Consider the following 16400-nt stretch of genomic DNA (forward strand, 5'->3'; position numbering starts at 1 on the left):
AGTATCTTCCCAGGTGCACCCCTACCCCTCTGGTAACCATCATTCTACTCTCTAGTTATATGAGTTCAACTTTTTTAGATTCCACCTATAAGTGAATTAATTAATATCTTTATCATATTTCCAGATAATTCAAGGACCTTAGCATTTTAACTCTAGTCAACTCCAATCTTACATTCCATTGTATCGCAGCATTTTAGTCCTCTTCTATTAAGCCTTACAAACTGGGTGTTAGCATTATTGTGGTTGTTGTTTCAGATAGTCAATATTGATACAGATTTACCTGAATATTACCCATGATTACCATCATTCCTTCTTTCTACTTAGATCTCCATCATTCTTCCTCTTGAAATATAATTTTTGAAAGGTCCATTGATGAAGTTCTGTTGATGGTAAATACTGTTTTACTTTCTTTGAAAATATCTTTATTTTGTCCACATCAGTTATTTTCTTGTTCAGTATTAAGAAAACCTAATTCCTGTGTTTTCTCCCAATCATTGTTAATATTGAGTTGTTTGCCATCAGGCAAATGTCATTACTTTTTAGGTATTCTAAACTGTTGTCTCTTTAAGTAAGTACATTGTCTCCCTTTAATCTATTCTCTTCATAATGTTTTATTTATTTGTCTCACTATGATGAATTCTGGACAGTTTCTTCTGATCTTTCTTTCAGTTTGCAAATTCTCTATTTAGCTGTATCTAATTTGCTATTTAATTCATCCGTCAAGTATTTTTTCCTTAGTATTTTATTTTGATAATTTTATTTACTATTTTTAGATTATTTTCCTAATCATCCTGGTCTTTGTCATAGTATCTTCTTCTTTATATACATTTTATTTATGTATCTGATAACACTAATAACTTAAACCTTTGTAAGTATAAGTATGTTTTTAGTTTTTGTGCTGATTTCATTCAAAGGAACATATTTTTTACATGTGTTGTGTTCATGCAGATGTGTATGTTTATCATCACTCTATGTTCACCTGGACTATATCTTTGGGAATTCTTCATATTCTATATTGAAAATGCACTCCTTCAAAGAAAGATTACATTTGCTTTTGCCAAGCCCCTAGAAGCTCTACTAACTAGAACTAAAGCTTTACTAAAATAAGCCCAGACCTTGTGCACGCATGCCAATGGTATGAATGCAAATCACAAATCTATATCATTTTTATGAATTCTAAACTTTTATGAAGCAGAGAATTTTTTTTATTCTTCACCCAGAGCCAAGGACAAAACAGGCACGTTTTCTTTTACTTTCCCTGTGCTTGCTGGATTTTCTTTTTCTAGTTTACTCATTCCTTAGGGTCATGGTTTTTCAGGTCTTCCCTCATTGCTTAGGCTCAAGACTGTGCCTCTCGTCCCTGCACATGGCTGTTGAAATGCAAAGCTCTAGGTTAAAGGATCAGCAGTTACACTTAGAGCAGCCGCTGTCTGCAATGTCCATTCATTATGCTAGATTTTTACTTCAGGTTTTTTTTTTTTTTTTTTTTTTTTTTTTGAGCTCTATGGATTTCCCTTACTTAACTGTTAACTTGCTTAATAAAAACAGATTTAAGAAACATTTTGAATGTTTAAATACCAGCTTTTCTTGGTATTCTATAATGTGAGTGCTTGTATCAATGACAAATTCTAAAATACTATTTGTAAATTAAGTGGTTAATATGGTTAATTTAGAAATGCAGAAAAATAGAAAAATAAAAAATTTTAAGGAATTTTATAAACTAGAGATAGCATAGCCATTATAAACATGTTAGAATTTAAGATTTTTTTTCCATATGTGTTTTTGCATAAATGAGATTACACTACATTTATCGATTTGTGCATGAGATATTCTCAAGTGAGAAAGTGAATGATTATATTGAGAGGTTGGCAGCAAATAATATCAAGTCTTTCCAAATGAAAACCTCAATTATCATATCATTAAATATAATGTTTCAATGTAGTAATAATTCATCATGTATATTTTTAACAATAAAACTTTCCCTTAAGCAATCCTCTATTTGCGGAAGTACAAGTTTGGCTAGGGGACACATGTTTTCACTTTTCTGGGGTATATACCTAGAAGTAGAATTGCTGTATCATATGGTAACCTGAGTCTTAACCTTTTAAGGAACAACCAAATGGTTTTCCAAAAGGCTGTACCATTTTACAGTCCTGCCAGTAAGAAGAGGACAGTAGGACACAGAGACCACGTGAAGATACTTTGCCAACACATGTTATCATCTGTCTTTTTAAATTTTAGCCATCCTATCAGGTATAAAGTAGTATCTCGTTGTAGTTTGAATTTGCATTTCTTCAATGAAGAATGATGTTGAACATGTTTTTGTATGCTTATTGTCTATTTGTATATCTTTCCTGGATTATGTCTATTCAGATTCTGGGCCCATTTTTGTTGGACTGTTTTTATTTTTGAGTTGTGTTTTTAATATATTCTGGATACAAGTTCATATAAAATACGTGATTAGCAAATTATTTTCTCCCATTCTGTGGGTTGTCTTTTCATGGTGTTCTTTGAAGCACAGAAGTTTTTAATTTTGATGATGCTAATTTATCTATTTTTGTCTCACTTAAACTTTTGGTGTTTTATCTAAGAAACTGTCACCTAATCCAAGATCATGAAGAATTACTCCTACGTTTTCTTCTAAGAGTTTTGTAGTTTTCGCTTTTACATTTAGGTCTACAAGTCAGTTTGGATTAATTGTATACATGATGTGACAGAGAGAGTCCAGCTTCATCTCTTGCATGTAGATATCCAGTTGTCCAAGCATCATTTGTTGAAAAAACTCTGCTTTCCCCTATTCAATTGTCTTAGCATGCATTTTTACAAAAAATAAATTGCATATCTATGTATTTTAAATTCAGTTATATATACTGTCACTAGCCCCACCAGGCGTCATATGTACTTACAAGCTTAAGACTAGCATGGAAATGATTATCACTGGCCCTGGCAAAGAATAATGATCTGTTATTTCCAAAGATTCTGTGAAGATGACTGTGCAGCTGAGAATTTATTTGGTTTATACAGACTAATATTCCATCTGCTTTGTTCACTATTGAGTTAGTAGCTAAACGGTTGTAAAATTTCTCAAGTCTCTCAGAGCTCACACTTGCAGGAAGCTTGATTTCACAACTTGTACATGACAGTCTCACATAAAAGTACTCTCGTGAGAGTGTTACTATGGACAGAAAAAAAGACTATACCTCTTTTATGACTGCTGTTGTTATTTAGGGCTTCTTTTTTCTTGATGTTGTTTCAAAAGATTGCATTTTGCAATAAGCAGTAACACCTTAAGATAGATCTTAAACAGAACCATGTTTAGGGTTTTTTTTTTCTCCCCTTCAGTCACAGTGATTTTCCATTTGCCCTGGAAGGCATTCAGCATTACTTGTAAACAGCAAAGATAAATGTGGATTCTGATACTCATCTTTATGAATAGTTCATATGTTTATAAATAGGAATAGAACAAAAAGCACTGTCCCAAACTTTCCTTTAAATTCTAAGCATCCAAATGTATTTTAAATATTCCACCGCAATTAATCTCACTTTTAAATAAAACATTGCATGTCTAAGGTGAAAAAACAGAAGACTCTTCAGCAATGCCACACAACTGCATATTTTTGAAAATAGGGTGGTCACTTTTAATTGATATAGAAGAAATTTGGGAAAGAAGAAAAGTAATCAACTTTCCTATATCTGGAGTCCTTTAACCAATAAACAGACAAACCAACATAAAGGACACATGGTAAGCTCAGCACACATAACTGAATTTCTCTTTTTAAGTTTTTGCACCTCAACCTGTCCAGTTGTGCAAAGAAGGGGAGGAGAATTAAATATGCAACTGAGTAGCCAGGGCCTCTAGCTGCTGGGAGTTCTTCAAAGCTGTACGTCCCTCCCTCACCATAACTTGTTTGTTCTCTCCAGGAAGTATCATTTACTAGGGTGCCCAAATTCACCTCTGTAGGCCCAAGACCGTGAGGTTCCTAGACAACAGAATTTTGCTCTAAATATCATCCATATATCCACTCTTTAATTTAGCCCCATCTTGGCAGGCATAAGGTGTAGCACAATGAAAAAATGTAGATCCTGCCCCCAACAACTGTGTAAGCTTAGGAGACCAGCACTGAGAAGATATTTTAGCATAGAGTAAGTGCTCAGTAAAAGTTTGTTAATAAGGAAGGAAAGAAAGAAAGAGGTGTGCAGAGGGAGGAAGGACAAATTTGGATTTCATAACTCATACCAGAGAAAGATGAAAGCAGCATATTGAGATATAGAAGTGGTGTAAAAGACAAGAAGAAATCAGTTTAGGAAGGCATAGGAACCAGAAGTGGAAAATTATGGTATAATGCTTCAGTGTCTTTGGAGACAAATTGGATTTGAATCTTAGATTTGCCATTTGCTGGCAGTGGTTTTGGGCAATTTGCTTAATTATGTTTGATCTTCAATCCACTCTATGATGTGTAAGGAGTAACAGTATCTACGTCATTGGAATTATTAGGAAGATTTAGTAAGATAATAAGTGCTACCAATTTAGCACAATACCCAGCACATAGGAAGGACTCAGGAAATATTAGCCATCAATAGAAGACACTATTTATTTGTTTGTTTATTTATTTATTTATTTATTTATTTTTGAGACAGAGGCTCACTCTGTTGCCCAGGCTAGATTGCAGTGGCATGATCTTGGTTCACTGCAACCTCTGCCTCCTGGGTTCAAGCGATTCTCCCTGCCTCAGCCTCCTGAGTAGCTGGGACTACAGGTGCATACCACTACATTAGGCTAATTTTTGCATTTTTAGGAGAGACAGGGTTTCACCATATTGGTCAGGCTGGTCTTGAACTCCTGACCTCGTGATCCACCCACCTTGGCCTCCCAAAGTGCTGGGATTACAGGCATGAGCCACCGCTCCCAGCCTAGAAGAGACGCTATTTATATTCGGGTTTTCTTTAACCCTGAGATGTGGCCATGGCACACAAATGTAAACATTTTCAAATCAGTCCCAGGTGGTAGGCTTCTAGATTTTTGTTTTTCACCTTTGAAATTGGTTCAAGACAATGCCATTATGGAAAGCCTCTGTAGAAGAAACTTTTTATTGTACCAATTGCCTTTCTAAAATCTGTCAAATCTCTTAAGTTTCTCCCTTGATCTTTTTGGAAGCTTCAACAGAAACTGAGTCATCGTAAAATTTTTTAAGTTTGCCTTGAATCTACTTTGGAGCTGCATGAATTGAGATCTCTTGGTAACTGACCTTGTGTTGACCCAGATAGGCCTGTTGCTGTGTACACCGCCCACCTGCCACCGCCCCTGTGGAAGCAGTGTTCGCGAGCCTAAAGAGTTTTGGGTGGGGAGTTATGCCAGAAGTCAGCCAAGTGTAGGTAATGATGTCAGGTAGCATGGGAGGTTGGAGCACAGGAAGAGGCAGGGGGGAACTTTAGGCAAGGAACCCTTGTATCCAGCTGTGCCAAATGGGCCTTCCCTGAGGACTTAATAGGCACCCTATTGTCACTTGTAACTCAGCAATTGAGGTCACAGTCAAAGAAAAAAACCTTTATTTTTCACAATGTCATCTTTCAGCAGTGCAGCTTCATAAGCGAAGATGGTGATGTTCCAACAGTTCATCTAAACTCTTTAAAATCCTACGAAATCCGTTGCAGGTGGTTGGTATGTAGGAAAGGTGGATGGGGGAGGGTAAATACTGAAATCTGTTTGAGATGTGAAATTACATGAGTAAGGTTTGGTGTTTTCACCACAAGCATTCATAGTAACCAGAATTTTATATTCTTAGCTACAATTTTTAAAGATTTTGTAGGTTACAATACGTTGGGATATTCCTTTCTCAAAGAAACTTTTAATGTTATCCCAGAATTAAAATATCCTTTTGCTAAATAAAATGTTTATCAAGTCTGCCAAAAATAGAGCCAATTATTTGGGTTTCTCTCTAGGATTTTAATAAATTCCTTTGATACCTAGTCAAAGCAGTTGAGCATCCTCACATTGAACAAAATGAAAGCAAGGAAGCGATCAATCTCATTTCAAAAGTGAACACACATAAAAATCATTATATTTTCAAATTTTTCATTTTTACATTTTGCAAATAAGAATAACCTTTCTTATGTTTCTTACATATTTCTTATTTCCTCAGTAATTTAAAAATCTTATTTAGATACATTTATTACTAGTGAAAATTTTTTCATAGTTTAATCACGTTGATTTGTTGAGAATTATCAGAATATATAATTATTGAGATAAGGAATTGTGAACAGTCTTATGGATTAATATGTTCTCAGAACATCAGTGTTTTAGCAAATAAGATGTTATTTACAGTTAGCACATTGTTAGCCTCACTAGATGTCAGTGTAGTTCTCACTTAAGTAAACATTTTACATAGTTCCTCAGTAGTGTTGAATGAGAAGATGTTTTGCTTTAGAACTCACAGACTGAGGAGATGGAATAGTTGCAATAAGTGTTTGTGGTACATTAATTCCAAAATCCTTCTCTGATGAAAACACATAATTGGTAAATGTATACACATCAATGCAGACCACAAAATATTCCAAGGATGTAAATAATTATGGATTCATAGGATACATGGTGCTTTCTTAGTCACCAATGTATTTTCTGTAGAATGAAAAGTCTTACTACACATCACAACATACTGGTCAGCCTTTTAGGGCTTTTCCCAATTGCAAAGGGAGCGTGGTTACTGCTGCCAATACCTACCTATGCCCTCTCAGCATCTGCCATGAGAGGGCAGCACTGAGATTGTCTCCAGCCCAGGGAGCAGTGGGCACTGTTTAGTATGGGTTAGCACCTAGGATTTATGTGGAAGCATTCAAGTCAGGTTGTGGTGATACATGTTCTCGGAGTCTACTGTAGTATCATTTTAGTGCTTTTATTACAAGTCATCAAACAGTGTATCTGAGAAACATGAGGATAAATTATGGTACATTCAAAAACTGCTGATAAATAACAAAGAAGAGAACAGGATACTTTGGGAATATAAGGCCTTTTGCATGAGAAATGTTTCGTGCTATCTATGAGTGAATTTTCTACATGCGGAGAAGTTCCATTTGGTCCTCTGAACTGGTTGACATTTTCTTGATTCTTTGCTTAGTGTAGCAAATAAAATTCTGTTTATTCTTTTTGAGAGTTCCCAAAGTATCTTTATTGATTTGGATTTTGCTTTTTCACTTTATTTTATGGTTGATTTTAAGTTTCTCTGGAGTGTGTACATGAGATAGCCATATAAAATGGGACAACATATTTGTAATAGCAAATATTATGCATGATATCTTTTTGGACAGCCCAGTTGCACAGTCAACTCTGAAAGTGGAATGTATCACTCTCCTCTTAATTCCTTTTTCATGTTTTTCCTCTGGATCAGAAAATGTTACCTTCTCATATCCAGAAAAGTGTTATAAAATGATACATTGAGATCATCTGATTCCCTCTTTATTGTGATTGTTTCTTTAAAAGAAAAAAAGCAAAAAGGGGCCATGAACTTATAAAGAAAGTTTTAAAGAATACACCAAAAATTGTTAAAACAATAAATGATTTCATCAAGGTTGCAGGGCACAAGATCAACGTACAAAAATTAATTATATTTTTATATAATTGAAATAAATGATCTGAAATGAAGGAAATAATTCTATTTACAATAGCATCTAAAAGAATAAAATATTTAAGAATAACCATAACAAAAGAAGTGTAAGACTTATACTCTGAGAACTATAAAACATTACCGAAATAAATTACGGAAGATCTACATATGTAGAAAAACAGCCCATGTTCATGAACCGGAAGATTTTAATCTTGTTAAGATAATAGTGCTCCTCAAATTGATCTACAGATTCAGTGCAATCTCTGTTGCAACTGGGATTCTCTAGGCCAGTTGGCTTCTTTGTACAAATTGGTGAGCTGATCCCAAAATTCATATAGAATTGCAGCGGACCCAGAACAGTCAAAACAATCTTTTAAAAAAAGAATAAGTTGAAGGCCTTTCAAATTTCACAACTTCCCAATTTCAGAACTTACAATAAAGTGACCATAATCAAACATATGTTACTAACATAGGGATAAGCATATAGATTAATGGGACAGAATTGAGAGTCTACAAATAAATCTATATGTCTTTGGTCACCCAAATTTAACAAGGGTGCTGAGGTTATTCATTAAAAATATTTTTTAAACAAATGGTGCTAGGATGATTGTATATCCACATGTAAAACAATGAAATTGGACCCTTACTTCACACAATATAGAAAAATTAACTCAAAACTGATAAAAGATGTAAATCCAAGATGTATGTACATATAAATCTATAAAGCTCCAAGAAGAAAACTCAGGGGTAAATGTGCATGAGCTCAGATTGGACAATGAATTCTTAGGTATAATTCCCAAAACATGAGCAACAACAGCAACAAAAAATTAGTTTTCACCAAAATTAAAATTTTTTGTGCTTCAAAGGATGCTATCAAGATGTAAAAAGACAACCCATGGAATAAGAGAAAATATTTTCAAATTATATATCCCCTGTGGAACTTGTATCCAGAATATACAAAGATCCATACAACTCAATAATGAAACAAATGAACCCAATTTTAAAATGGGCAAAGAATCTCAATAGACATATCTCCAAAGAAGACATACAAGTAGACAAAACACATGAAAAGATTCTCAACATCATTAGCCATCAGAAAAATGCAAATCAAAATCACAAAGAAACAACTCTTCACACCCCCTAAGATGGCTGTAGTCAAAAAGATATAACGATAACTTTTGGCAAAGATGGAAAGAAATTAGATCTCTCATACATTGGTGGTGAAAATGTAAAATGATGCTGTCACTTTGGAAAATGGACTGGCAGTTCCTGAAATGGTGATACATAGAGTTACATGCGTCCCAGTAGTTCTACTCCTAGGTATATACCAATATAAATGAAAATATCTAGCTACAAAAAACTTGTACACAAATGCATTATTCATAGTAATCATAAGGTAAAAACCTAAATGTGTGTCAACTGTTGAATAGATAAGCAAAATGTGGCATAAAATGTGGCATATCCATACAATTAAATGTTATTTGGCCATAAGATGCAATGAAATACAGTAGTTAGTGATAGATGCTACAATACGAAGGAAACTTGAAACCGTGAAACCATTATGCTAAGTTAAATAAGACAGCCACAAAGGACCGCATATTATATAATCCCATTTATATGAGATGTCTGGGATAAGCAAATCCATACGAACAGAAAGTAGATTAGTGATTGCTCAGGGCTGGGGGTGATGTGTGGGTAGGAGAGTGATGGCTAAAGGGCAAAAAAAAGTTCTGAAGTTGACTGTGGGGATGGTTTCACATATCTCTGAATAAACTAAAACCATCGAGTTCAGTGAATTTAGTGGGTGAATTCACACAGCTGTGAATTTTATCTAAATTGTAAAAATAAAACAGGAATGTGATGCTCTAACCAGCATAGGCCCAAGCCGCATGCTTCTGGGGAAGAAATTCCACCTGAATACTTGGGCTGTAAATAGGTCATTTTCCTGGGAAAAGGATGAATAGACACCAGATGGTAAGAAGGGTGAAAGTCTACTACACATGTCTGTGAGGTCGGTAAGGGATCTGGTCTTTGCAGAGGAAGGTTATATTAGAGCTCAGTTGAGAAGAGAAAGGGAAAGGGACTCAAATTCATGGTTAAGGGTGCTGTGACAGGAATCCATACCTTTAATAAAAGACATGTACAAGAATGTTCATAACAACACAGTTTATTAGCCCCAAATATCCATCAATATTTGAACAAATAAATTGTGGTATATTCATAATGGAATACCATATGGCAACAAGAATGAAGAAACTACAAAAGCACACAATACGAATGAATCCCACAAACCTAATATTAAATGAAAAGAGTTATTCGGCCAGGTGTAGTGCCTCAGGATTGTAATTAAGCATTTTGGGAGGCTGAAGCAGGCGGATCACTTGAGGTCAGGAGTTTGAGACCAGCCTGGCCAACGTGGCAAAACCCCGTCTGTACTAAAAATACAAAAATAAGCTGGGCAGGATGGCACATGCCTGTAATCCCAGCTACTTTGGGAGGCTGAGGCAGGAGAATCAGTTGAACCTGGGAGTCAGAGGTTGCAGTAAACCAAGATTGTGTCATTGCACGCCAGCCTGGGCAACAGAGTGAGACTGTCTAAACAAAAAAAAAAAAGAGTCATTAACAGACATACAAACTATATGATCCCATTTACATAAAGTTCAAAAATAGGCTAAATGAATCATAAATGAATCTATGCTGTAGGAAGACAGATTAGTATATGTCCTTGTAGGGGGTTGTGAATGGGCGAGTGGAGGAGAGGAAGGACTTTGGGGTGCTGACAGTACTTCGTTTCTTGATCAGGGTGCTGTTCGTATGAGGTGTTCACTTTATGAAAATACTTTCACTTGTGCACTTGTTATTTATGCACCATTCTCTATGTAAGTTAGACTTTGACAAAAGTGAAATGAAAAAGAAACTAAATAGCCTTGTTGTTTACTTTCCCTAAAGACAGCGAGCACATCGTGTTTATTTCTAATGCTTATTCAAAGGAGTAGAGACTCTGAGGAAGGGTGAGGTGGCAGGATAACCCCTTACAAGAGTCAGAGATATGGGGCTACGATTTCCTGGGCATGGAAAGAGTAGACCCCTTCCAGCCTCGCCATTTCGTTCTTATTATCTTGGAAGCAAACTGTCCAGCTGTTCTTCCTAATGTCAGGTTAACAATGATTGTGGCTGTTCCCTGCTGTATGGGTCAGGCTGTGAGACACCCTCCCCTTAAATTTACTTAGAGACAGAAGGTATAGACGGGTGCAAATGGGAAGGGAACAGTGTATTTCTCCACTGTGTGCTTATGTCCAAATCAGAAACCAGCCTTATTCTTGCTTATTAATTATTAAGGAAAATAATTTTAACTATCAGGGCACCGTTCTTCAAATGGTGATTGGGTGAAGGGGATTTTCTTTGAGTTCTGTGAAATACTAACAATTCTATGTGTTGACAATGACTAAAAATATATTTTCCACTCGTAAAGACAAAACTTCGGTATTGCAAAGTTATTTTCATAGAATAAAATCTTAGTTTCTTGAGTCAGTCTTTTGCAAATAGGGGTCCATGTATAAACTATCAAGAAAATATTTCCAATAAATGCACTGGGGTATATTTAGGTTTATTTGACATATACAGGAATATTTGAGGGAAGGGAGCAATAAATTAATCTCTTTAATTTGCTGCAGGCTTTCCTTAGAGGGAGTGCTCTTTTAGCTGGTGTTAACATGGAGAAAGGTGCCTTCTATCGTGCTATTGCTGAATTCCCTGCTCCAGGAACATGCAGAACATTAGCATGACCCAGCTACTTGAAAGCAAACAAGATGCTCTTGTCTTAAAGAGCATCATTTCAGAGGAAGAAAAGCCATAATGAGCCCTTCCTTTTTCTTTTTCTTAACTGAGGAGTAGCAAATGGTATTTAAGCTGTTATCTGGCAACAAAATATTTCAAGTAATGTTTTTTTAAAAAGCCTGCCAACCCTTCTTTCTGTTGGGCAGTGATATATCTGAGTTAAAAGCCCTTTCGAGATGGAGAATATGACAAGAAAAGTTGCACACCCCTAACCAAAGTGGGCTTTCCAAGAGCTAGAATAAAGCCACTTCGTTAAGGTTTCTCACACTGGTGTTTTTTGGCAGCATTTTTCAGGAATCATTTCCTCTATGGGGGAAATGAAGTGGCAGTGTCTTTCCTGACTGTTGCTAAAGGTGAAGTAAGAATTTGAATTGAGAAAGGCGGTTAAAATAGTATCTAAACTTTTGAACTTCCTGATCAGATAATTGTTCTTGAAAGTCTGTATAAGATGGAAAAGAGAATTAATGCCACTTAAAATGTTTAATTTTAGAGGGATATCATTATTAAATAGTACTCCTTCTATAATTTTTTGATTGTTGAGTACAGGTATGACAAGAATTAATGAAGATACTTCTGATTGATAACATGGGATATAAACAGAAAGTTCTCTTAAATAGGAAGGTGTATATGTTTGGAAATTGAACTTGTCTCTTTTGCTTAGAAGTGTGTATAAATTAATGCAAGATATTTGTCTATATCTCAACCCCAGGTCTCCCTCCTGAGCTGCAGATCTGCATATCCAACTACTTACTAGACACATCTCCTTGAATGCCCCATGGGTACCTTATTTCAACATATTCTAAGTAAAACTCATCATCTCAGCCTTCTTGGCTCACCCATCTTGGCCCTTTTCTATTTCCTCATTCTTTTTTCTATTAAACATTGTTAAGCCAGTTTCCAAAATCATGCATCTAGTTATCAACCTTGGATTCTGCCATCACTGATGCCACACACCCCAACAGGCCACTTGCGATTTATTTCCTAAATCTACTCACTTTCAGCAACCCACTGTTGCCCGTATAGAGGGGACCACTATCATTCTACCACTTTCAACATTCTGCTAACGAGTCTTCTTGTAGCCCTTCACTCTTTTGCCTCCTTCAAGCTGTTACCACGAGAGGGATCCAAGATTCAACTCTCATTTTTTCCATTTCTATACCAAAACCATTCTTTGGGTTTCTGTTCTTAGGATGAACTCCTCAACATGGTTTGTAAGATTCTATATACTCTGATCTTGACCCTGCTTACTACTCTCGCTGATGTGAAGCCTCCTGTTCCTATTATCTCTGAGCACACCCAACCCTGCTTGTTGGCAGCAAGGGACAGAAAAAGCACTTGAGGCAGCAGGCTGTCACATTTGCTAACAGTGCAAGTCAACTTAGAAAAACCACTATGTCCAAGACAAGGGCTCTTTCTGTGAAGTAACAATGACAAGTAGAAGAGACATTCAGTCAGTGTTCACTGGCTATACCTGTACTAGTGAGAGAAAGTCCTGCTCCATAGTTTCTTGCATCACTACACTCTGGGAAGCCGCTGTACTTTACCATGCAAGTGTAGGCCCACATCTTCTCACTCTTTGTCCTGAGTTTAAATTCCTCCAACTCTACCCAAGTGTCCACATGCCCCTATCCTTGGATGCCATGTGTTTCATTGACATGAGGTTTCCTCCTATTAAGCAAGGAGGAGTCTTATAAATGGTGCTGTGAGGACAGATACTTGCACTTTGTCTTGACCTCTGCTTCACCTAGTGTATTCTAGCTACATCCTTAGCTCACTTCAGTTTTAGTCTCAGGATTGTCCCAGTCCCCTCCTCTATATTTGGTTCATGTTTTCATATATTGTTAATCAGGAATGCTAAAAATATTAATTTGATGCATTATATTTATGGGAACACTTGAGATGTTTCTAGCACGCAGAACCACCTGCAGAATCTCTGGAAGGGTTTATTTCCTACATGCACAATTAGCGCAAAACCTTTTTAATAAAATAGATTTTTTTTTATGATACTATCTATTACTTACCTTTTAACATTTTCTTTTTCCCACCTATGGCTCCAAGCAGACTAAATTTCTCTCAGGTTCTTATTTTTGTTGTGCTCTCTGTCTTAGTCTGTTCAGGCTGCTATAACAAAATATACCATAAACCGAGTGGCTTATAAACTATAGAAACGTATGTCTTACAGTTCTGGAGGCTTGGAAGTCCGAGATCAAGGCAGTGGCAGATTTGATGTCAGGTGAAGACCTGTTTCCTGGTTCATGGATGGGGGCTTCTCACTATGTCCTCACATAGTGGAAGGGGCAAAGCAGCTCTCTGGAGCCTGTTTCATTCATAAGGGTGCTAATCCCATACATGAGGACTCTGCCCTTATGACCCAGTCACTTCCCAAAGGCCTCACCTTGTAACCTCATCACATGGGTGATTAGATTTCAATATGTGGATTTGAGGGGGACACAGCATTCAGATCATAGCACTTTCTTTCAAGACTTTTACACAACAGGTTGCCTCCAGATCGCAAGGCTCTTAGCTCTCTTTTGTGCTTGGCTACTTTATAACATCCGTTTAGACCTCACTTCCTTCAGGACACCTAGGTTAGACCTTTGCCTGTGTGCTTCCCTAGCACCTTCCACTCCCTTCCCATAGCACCTAACACGCTCTGTTGGGTTTCTCTGAGGTAAGCTCTGTAACAGCAGGGTTCTTGTCTTTCTTGTTCATCGTTGCATCTTCAAAGTCTGCCGCATCACTTGGCCCAGAGCAAGTACTTAATGATCATTTGTTAATGAATTAATAAATAGATTTTTCCATTAATCATCTATGAATTTACAATTTTACAATTATATCTGTGAATTTACAATTCTATGCAATTCTTTGATGCTCTAAGAAATTGAAGTTTTATTTTCTGAAGTTATATATTAGTTTTATTTCCTAAGGAATTTGATTTATCCTTACTTGAAATCATCACTACCCACTGGTTATTATAGCTATGCTGCCATATGGTAAAACACATGAAGCATCTCATATTGCCTTAAGAAAGCTGTTTCACAGTAAAAACTCTTCAGGCCTTTCTCTCAGCACTGTTCGTTTTATGTTGAAATTATTGGTGTTTGTATCTCTCTTACCTGTAAGACATTAGGTGCCTCAAAGGCAGTGACCATGTGTTATTCACCTTTGTATCCTCACAACCTTGTATCTAGTGCAGTGCTGGAAGTCAGAAATGTCTATATAAATGTTTAAGATAGGCCAGAATCCACATCTTGGCTCAAAAACTGCATAACTGCCAACACCTGTCTCTGTACTTACACTCTCAAAGCCTCAGTTTCTACACCTGTAAAAATGAGGATTCTGCTGTTATAAAAGATCATCTTGCAGGGTTGTTATGAAGTATTACATAAAATATAATGTAAATAAGGAACTCAGCATAGTGACTGAAACATAGGAACTATGAATAAGCTAGGATGGGGATAAATCTAAGTTCCTTTGTGAAGACGTATGGTGTGTCAAAATGTTAATTTTTCACTGTCACAGGCTGGCAAGACACGGTCTTAGATCTAGTAAAATTGTTGCAAAAAGAAACCAACGAGGCAAACTTTCCTATTTTTATATTAAGAATATTTGTTGGGCCCCAGAGAAAGCCAAGCGGCCACCGAGCCGGCAGAGACCCACCGAGCGTCGGCGGAGGGAGCAGCGCCAGGGCACACGCGGGCACCATGACCCAGACGCCCGCCTTCGACAAGCCCAAAGTAGAACTGCACGTCCACCTAGACGGAGCCATCAAGCCTGAAACCATCTTATACTATGGCAGGAGGAGAGGGATCGCTCTCCCAGCTAACACAGCAGAGGGGCTGCTGAACGTCATTGGCATGGACAAGCTACTCACCCTCCCGGACTTCCTGGCCGAGTTTGACTACTACATGCCTGTTATTGCTGGCTGCTGGGAGGCTATCAAAAGGATCGCCTATGAGTTTATAGAGATGAAGGCCAAAGAGGGCGTGGTGTACGTGGAGGTGCGGTACAGTCCGCACCTGCTTGCCAACCCCAAAGTGGAGCCAATCCCCTGGAACCAGGCTGAAGGGGACCTCACCCCAGACGAGGTGGTGGCCCTAGTGGGCCAGGGCCTGCAGGAGCGGGAGCAAGACTTCGGGGTCAAGGCCTGGTCCATCCTGTGCTGCATGCACCACCAGCCCAATTGGTCCCCTGACGTGGTGGAACTGTGTAAGAAGTACCAGCAGTAGACCGTGGTGGCCATTGACCTGGCTGGAGATGAGACCATCCCAGGAAGCAGCCTCTTGCCTGGACATGTCCAGGCCTACCAGGAGGCTGTGAAGAGCGGCATTCACTGTACTGTCCATGCTGGGGAGATGGGCTCGGCCAAAGTAGTAAAAGAGGCTGTGGACATACTCAAGATAGAGAGGCTGGGACATGGCTACCACACCCTGGAAGACCAGGCCCTTTATGACAGGCTGCGGCAGGAAAACATGCACTAGGAGATCTGCCCCTGGTCCAGCTACCTCACTGGTGCCTGGAAGCCGGACACAGAGCATGCAGTCGTTTGGCTCAAAAATGACCAAGCTAACTACTCACTCAACACAGATGACCCACTCATCTTCAAGTACACCCTGGACACTGATTACCAGATGACCAAATGGGACATGGGCTTTACTGAAGAGGAGTTTAAGAGGCTGAACATCAATGCAGCCAAATCTAGTTTCCTCCCAGAAGATGAGAAGAGGGAGCTTCTCGACCTGCTCTATAAAGCCTATGGGATGCCACCTTCAGCCTTTGCAGGGCAGCACCTCTGAAGATGCCACCCCTCCACGCCTTCGCCCTGTGGAGTCACCCCAACTCTGTGGGGCTGAGCAGCATTTTTACATTTATTCCTTCCAAGAAGACCATGATCTCAATCGTCAGTTACTGATGCTCCTGAAGCCTGTGTGTCCATTTCTGCACACACATATACCTCGGCATGGC

General features: G+C 37.9%; 1 protein-coding gene and 1 pseudogene across 4 annotated transcripts in view; both read left to right on the plus strand.

The window, feature by feature from the left end:
* The window catches only part of ST6GALNAC5 (ST6 N-acetylgalactosaminide alpha-2,6-sialyltransferase 5), a 189716-nt gene that overhangs the window by 24368 nt on the left and 148948 nt on the right, over positions 1-16400 (plus strand). The gene's annotated exons all lie outside the window — the stretch shown is intronic.
* LOC104668289 lies at positions 15056-16231 on the plus strand (annotated as a pseudogene). Its single transcript, XR_004060503.1, has one exon. The product of XR_004060503.1 is annotated as an adenosine deaminase pseudogene (transcript).

Source organism: Rhinopithecus roxellana, chromosome 12, assembly GCF_007565055.1.
Source record: "Rhinopithecus roxellana isolate Shanxi Qingling chromosome 12, ASM756505v1, whole genome shotgun sequence".
NCBI lineage: Eukaryota > Metazoa > Chordata > Mammalia > Primates > Cercopithecidae > Rhinopithecus > Rhinopithecus roxellana.